This window comes from Leptonotus elevatus, chromosome 3 (assembly GCF_054856555.1).
Source record: "Leptonotus elevatus isolate MCC_2025b chromosome 3, RoL_Lele_1.0, whole genome shotgun sequence".
Lineage (NCBI taxonomy): Eukaryota > Metazoa > Chordata > Actinopteri > Syngnathiformes > Syngnathidae > Leptonotus > Leptonotus elevatus.
This window is the reverse complement of record NC_141241.1, coordinates 21,524,317-21,530,909: the sequence shown is the minus strand read 5'-3', so window position 1 is coordinate 21,530,909 and position 6,593 is coordinate 21,524,317. Positions and strand designations below refer to the sequence as shown.

The 6,593-nt window shown below is 38.9% G+C and overlaps 1 protein-coding gene across 26 annotated transcripts in view; it reads left to right on the top strand.

The window, feature by feature from the left end:
* The first annotated feature begins 1,006 nt into the window (after positions 1-1,006).
* madd (MAP-kinase activating death domain) overlaps positions 1,007-6,593 on the top strand; it is a 48,682-nt gene continuing 43,095 nt past the window's right edge. For 22 of the 26 annotated variants that reach the window (XM_086071867.1, XM_086071866.1, XM_086071864.1 and 19 more), the window contains exon 1: positions 1,007-1,339. The gene's annotated coding sequence lies outside the window, so the exon portion shown is untranslated. The remainder of the gene's footprint in view (positions 1,340-6,593) is intronic. The other 4 variants (XM_086071871.1, XM_086071870.1, XM_086071863.1 and 1 more) reach the window with 1 other exon arrangement.

The window sequence follows — 6,593 nt, the reverse complement described above, 5'->3', positions numbered from 1 at the left end:
CCATGTACAGTTTACCTCTAAATTATTTTATCTCGTACAGATACATAATGAGTCCAATACATACACTGATGTGGACTAACCCCCCATAAAAACAATGACTTGATAATGCTGAGGTTATTGCTTATTTTAACTAGAGACATTTGAAGGATCGATGGTAGGCCCAATGCAAGTGAGCATGAAAGACAGTTTTATGGCGTAGCAAAATGTATTTTTACTGCATGTACTTTTAAGATTTATGCACTTGCTAAAGCCCGGCAGGCGAAGTCTGGCCCACCATGGACCACATATGGTGCTCCATTCTTTATCCAACACACTGGGCATTCAAGAGTCAGAAAACATTTGATACAAACAATCCGCCACACCCCCAACCGGCCACCACACATACACACCTGAAATTGGTTATTAAATGTATATCTTATGAATTTAAAAAATGTATATTATTCTTTTAGCTCAACAATTTGTAAATTGGAATAATGCAAAAAATAAATAAAAGTTAAGCTGTAATAATTTAGCATTTTTTTTGGCTATTAAATGTATATTTTATGAATTGTTTTATTTATGTATTATTATTTGGAAATTGGAATAATGAAAAAAAAGGTAAGCTGCAATAATGTAGCATTTTTTTGGCTATTAAATGTATATCTTATGAATAGTTTTTTTAATTATTATTCTTTTAGCTCAACAATTTGTAAATTGGAATAATGCAAAAAAAAAAGTAAGCTGCAATAATTTAGCATCCCCCTAAAATTAATAAATTAAAATTATTTTGACTTGATTTCATATATTCATATTAGTTAATTGAACGATTGTAAAAATAAACAAACACTAAACCATTTTACATATATTATTTTACCATTTGTATGTACGAAATAAAATATAAAACAAGATTATATACATGTGTTATTTTATCGCGTATTTTTTTCGACATTGAATTTCAAATAATATCGTTTGAATGGGGCTGAGCTAGTTCCTTAAGGCTTGCTGTTGCTTCCGTTCAAGGACTCAACCTCGCAATATGCGGATTGCGGAACTCGCCACTCGGATGAGGATGAAGAGGAGGATGTTGTGAAGGAAGGTTGAAGCTGACCGAATAGGGAGGTGTGAACGCGCACTTGGCATCCATTTAACTATGCCGCCTCCGTATCGCTCGACGAAGCCGAGCGCTTCAAACGACGTCTGTTCCTTATTTCTTTAAATGCATTGAACGAGGCAGAGGACGATTGAGACACTCGACTGCTCCTCTTTGCTTGCCCGAGGAGGGCACCTAGTACGCAGGCCGTCTGTCACCAGCAGCTGGCGTCGCAGCCGCCGTTAGCAGCTAGCCGGCTAATGTAAGCAGGTAAGGATGTAACTTGTCAACGATGTACTTCATATTGCCAACGTTTGCGGTAACGGTGTGTTTTCACCACATTGCCCTCGTTGTACGGTTTGCACAAGTATTGCAGATACTCAACGATAACGCTACTAGTAGCAGCTAACTAGCTAATCCATTGGTGACGTCGGTAACCACCAAGCTAGCAGTGGGGGCGAGAGAGGCGAACACAAGTCAAGACACGAGACCTGTCAAATATGTTGTTATTGCTCTTTTAATATTATGATTGATAACACCCGTAAAAGCTGCACTCGTTATTCCATCAGAACATCTTATTAAAATGTGACAACTGCCCCCTCGGTGTTTTTACCGCAGTCTATTTCATTCGACATAATACATACATACGTGTACTGTGTTTTGCGTTCAGATACTTTAAGTTAAGTGGCATTTGCAGCTTTAATAGACATGTCATCATGACTGGTCGATTATTTTTAGATGATCGATTTCAAGAGCAAATTCTCTTCAGTGCTGTTGGGAGTTATCGTCTTACATAAACTGCATACTGGGTGATTTAACTGTAATTTAATAAAGAGGAATAAACAGACCTATGATTTGCCTGGATAATTATTTTGGACTTTTTTCTTGAGGAAATCATTGATGTAGAAATGATCTGTACCGCCAACTGTCACTTTCATAAAACATTTACCAAGACCAACATTATTCTGTCTTCTAATTACTAGTTGCTGATTGTAAAACGGCCACAAAAGGGCTACCAACGGCGCGAGTATCGATAGTACCTTGAAACTAGAAAAATTCCCGCGGAAATTTTGAATGGGCCTGCTAACTCTTTTCAATGAGCCGAACAGTTTAAACTTTCAACCATTGAAATCGGTCAAGAAATGTGGAAGTTAACCATAATCAAGATCAAATAAAGTATCTTACTGTCCCTTTAAGAAATATGCACATTCACGCACACACATTTGATTTTAACCAACATTTCAATGAGCTGAACAGTTTAAAATTCAAACCATTGAAATCGCTCAAGAAATGTAAAAGTTAACCATAATCTACTAAAAGTATTACTGCCCCTTTAAGAAACATGCACATTCACGCACACACATTTGATTTTAACTAACATTTCAATGAGCTGAACAGTTTAAACTTTCAACCATTGAAATCGGTCAAGAAATGTGGAAGTTAACCATAATCAACAGTATGTTACTGGCCCTTTAAGAAACATGCACATTCACGCACACACATTTGATTTTAAGTAACATTTCAATGAGCTGAACAGTTTAAAATTCAAACCATTGAAATCGGTCAAGAAATGTGGAATCTACCATAATTAACAGTATCTCACTGCCCCTTTACAAAACATGCACATTCACGCACACACATTTGATTTTAAGTTGTGAGGAGACGTCACGCACCAACACTCCATTGATTTGTATAGGATTACGCTCACCTCAAACAAAAGCCTCTCGCGACTTAACGGTTGAAGATGCAGATTCCAGAAATGGCTCGTTAGAACGGCAAGGGTTTGGGGAACGCGAGCATGTTCTCAGTTTTTTAATCGGATGAAAAATGACCAAATGAGAGCAGGTTGAAAACTTATGATTGATCGAAAATGAAGAGGCAAAAACGGCGAAAATTACATTGAAAAGAGATCAAAAATGTGCGACTTCTCCTCGCTTAAAGTGAAAATAAAGGTACTAAATGGCACCTTAGCCAAATAAAACTTAGTTCTTCAGAAAGCAGAGGCTTGTGGCTACAAAATGTGCGAATTTGATGTCTAGTGAGCAAAGATTGTGGCCATGGTGACGAGTTGAAGTGAAACTTTTGGAAATATATTTTTTGGTTCCCAGCACTCAGACCTTAATTAGTCACACTCTAAATAGGCGACTTTCACCCTTTGCTCACTGTCTTTGAACCCGCACAGGGGGGAGAGCTTTCATTCCTTAATTTTTTTTTTGACACTGAGCTAAAGATGACAAAAATTCCAACAAAATGAGCTAATTTTCATATCGGTCGGCTAATGTATGCGCGCGCAGCGTGTCTTTGAAAAAGGTGCTTGATTGGAGTTGATCTCTTTCGGATTCCCATTCATTCCTATGGGACTTTATTTGGGAGTTTTTTGGGAATAGCGTCGCCATGGTAACTGGGAATTCTTATAAAAATAATAGCGCAGCGAGTCAGATCGAGCCGCATCGTTTGATACCTCTTTTGTCCCGGTGCGATCTACGGTTCGGGCCCTATTTTTGCGGAAAAGTCGCTGGAAAATGATATAAAAACTAGAAAAATTCCCGCGGAAATTTTGAATGGGCCTGCTAACTCTTGCAACTCTTTTCAATGAGCTGAACAGTTTAAAATTTCAACCGTTGAAATCGCTCAAGAAATGTGCAAGTTAACCATAATCAAGATCAAATAAAGTATCTTACTGTCCCTTTAAGAAACATGCACATTCACGCACACACATTTGATTTTAACTAACATTTCAATGAGCTGAACAGTTTAAAATTTCAACCACTGAAATCGCTCAAGAAATGTAAAAGTTAACCATAATCAAGATCAAATAAAGTATCTTACTGTCCCTTTAAGAAATATGCACATTCACGCACACACATTTGATTTTAACCAACATTTCAATGAGCTGAACAGTTTAAAATTTAAACCATTGAAATCGCTCAAGAAATGTAAAAGTTAACCATAATCAACAGTATGTTACTGCCCCTTTAAGAAACATGCACATTCACGCACACACATTTGATTTTAAGTAACATTTCAATGAGCTGAACAGTTTAAAATTTAAACCATTGAAATCGGTCAAGAAATATGGAATCTACCATAATCAAGTCTCTCATTGCCCCTTTACAAAACATGCACATTCACGCACACACATTTGATTTTAAGTTGTGAGGAGACGTCACGCACCAACACTCCATTGATTTGTATAGGATTACGCTCACCTCAAACAAAAGCCTCTCGCGACTTAACGGTTGAAGATGCAGATTCCAGAAATGGCTCGTTAGAACGGCAAGGGTTTGGGGAACGCGAGCATGTTCTCAGTTTTTTAATCGGATGAAAAATGACCAAATGAGAGCAGGTTGAAAACTTATGATTGATCGAAAATGAAGAGGCAAAAACGGCGAAAATTACATTGAAAAGAGATCAAAAATGTGCGACTTCTCCTCGCTTAAAGTGAAAATAAAGGTACTAAATGACACCTTAGCCAAATAAAACTTAGTTCTTCAGAAAGCAGAGGCTTGTGGCTACAAAATGTGCGAATTTGATGTCTAGTGAGCAAAGATTGTGGCCATGGTGACGAGTTGAAGTGAAACTTTTGGAAATATATTTTTTGGTTCCCACCACTCAGACCTTAATTAGTCACGCTCTAACTGATGCAAGAAAGGCGACTTTCACCCCTTTGCTCACTGTCTTTGAACCCGCACAGGGGGGAGAGCTTTCATTCCTTAATTTTTTTTTGACACTGAGCTAAAGATGACAAAAATTCCAACAAAATGAGCTAATTTTCATATCGGTCGGTTAACGTATGCGCGCGCAGCGTGTCTTGGAAAAAGGTGCTTGATTGGAGTTGATCTCTTTCGGATTCCCATTCATTCCTATGGGACTTTATTTGGGAGTTTTTTGGGAATAGCGTCGCCATGGTAACTGGGAATTCTTATAAAAATAATAGCGCAGCGAGTCAGAGCGAGCCGCATCGTTTGATACCTCTTTTGTCCCGGTGCGATCTACGGTTCGGGCCGCATTTTTGCGGAAAAGTCGGTGGAAGAATAAAAAAGAAAAAAAATAATAAACCCTTTTCTAGGGTGGATAGTAATATGTGCCTGCTTGCTCCGCAAGCAGCAGCTTCGCTGCTGCTTGCTCCGCTTAGCAGGCCCATAATAAGAAAAATATTAAACCCTTTTTTCTAGGATAGTAATATGTGCCTGCTTGCTCCGCAAGCAGCAGCTTCGCTGCTGCTTGCTCCGCTTAGCAGGCCCATAATAATGCCTTGAATTGGCCCCATACCGAGTACTACTACTTGGCCATCAATAAGTATAATGCACCCAATATGCATGAAACTATCTTGGCATCCAGTATTGTCAGGCCAAAGAATGTTGCACCACTTGAGCTGGGGTGGTGGGTGATGCTTTGCTGAAGGGCATCTTTCTTGACAGTAGCTAGCAAGCAGACTAGCATCTCTCCAACACAACAACTATTATCTATTTTTACATGTTTGTCAGCAGTGGGACTCAAACCCGTGTCTTCCAATTCCTGGTTGACACGTCCTTCTGTTTATCAGATCCAGCCCTCATAAATCGGAGACTGACACGCCCACTTTATATCATAATTCATTGGAATGGATGAGCGAGCTGTCATTTTTGTGTGTCCCCCTATCACTTGTGTTTTCTGTGCCTTCTGCCTTGTATTCCCAGATGTGGCTGGTCAGACTAGTGGCAGGGTTATTTTTAATATTAATTTGGGACACTTATTTGGTGAATGGGGAAAGCTGGTTGGCTTTGCTGTATGTGCATTACTGTACACTACATGCTAAATGCAACCATTCTTGCACACAGCTTTCCAAAATATAGGACAGCTAATCATGTTGAGTGTCTTTTTGAAAATTAATGTCGATTTTGCTGCGTGCCTTTTGCAGTACTGTAAAGTACTCTGTGATCTCAGTTGTCCATTTTTTTGTGTGTAGTTTAGCAATGAGTTCTGTAATTGGTTGCTGATAGCCATGGAGACGAGTTTTGTTTGTACAGCTGCCCCATTGTAAGTGTTTAACAACCATAACGTCTGTTCTACAAGAAACACAAAGGTTAACATGCTTACAACACAATAGAAAAATTAAAATCATTTTGCAATTTAGAGGTCTGCTGTGTCTAGGTAACGCATCGTCAGTTATGTGTTTGTAGTGTAGACTTAAAGGAGCGCAAAACTCCACAAAGGCCTCTAAGCAGCTCACATTATCACTTAATCTCAGAAAATCCCTCAAAACACGTGCTTATATGGTCAAAACTGAAAACTTCTTTGAAATACAAACAGCAACAGGCTGAAGGACAGATTTCCATCTCGTCTTTAGTACAGCTACAATATTTTAGTTGTGTGGATTTATATAGTTTCAGCAAAATCCAGGCCATATTTACTAAAATGCCCACTGATCTCTCTCTCGCTCTCTCGCTCTCTCTCTCTCTCTCTCTCTCTCTCTCTCTCTCTCTCTCTCTCTCTCTCTCTCTCTCTCTCTCTCTCTCTCTCTCTCTCTCTCTCTCTCTCTCTC